This window comes from Phalaenopsis equestris, unplaced genomic scaffold (assembly GCF_001263595.1).
Source record: "Phalaenopsis equestris unplaced genomic scaffold, ASM126359v1 Scaffold234285, whole genome shotgun sequence".
NCBI classification, from domain to species: domain Eukaryota; kingdom Viridiplantae; phylum Streptophyta; class Magnoliopsida; order Asparagales; family Orchidaceae; genus Phalaenopsis; species Phalaenopsis equestris.
This window is the reverse complement of record NW_018252205.1, coordinates 122,317-122,572: the sequence shown is the minus strand read 5'-3', so window position 1 is coordinate 122,572 and position 256 is coordinate 122,317.

Genomic DNA, 256 nt, shown 5'->3' with positions numbered 1-256 from the left:
ATATGTGATTTTAATAGCTATTAAATAATTAAATATACTAATGAAGTTTTTAATGTGATATTCAATACATAAGAAAACATCCTTCTCCTTGTCAAAAAGTTATAATGAATGGATAAATTGAATCAGTTCAAATTATATTGTGCCAAATAGAAGCATACCTATTCTTTACCCTTTAGTCCAGGCATAAAGAACATTGACTAATCCTACGCTTGTTTACTGAATTTACGGCTAAGCTGGGGGGATAACGGCTCCCCCC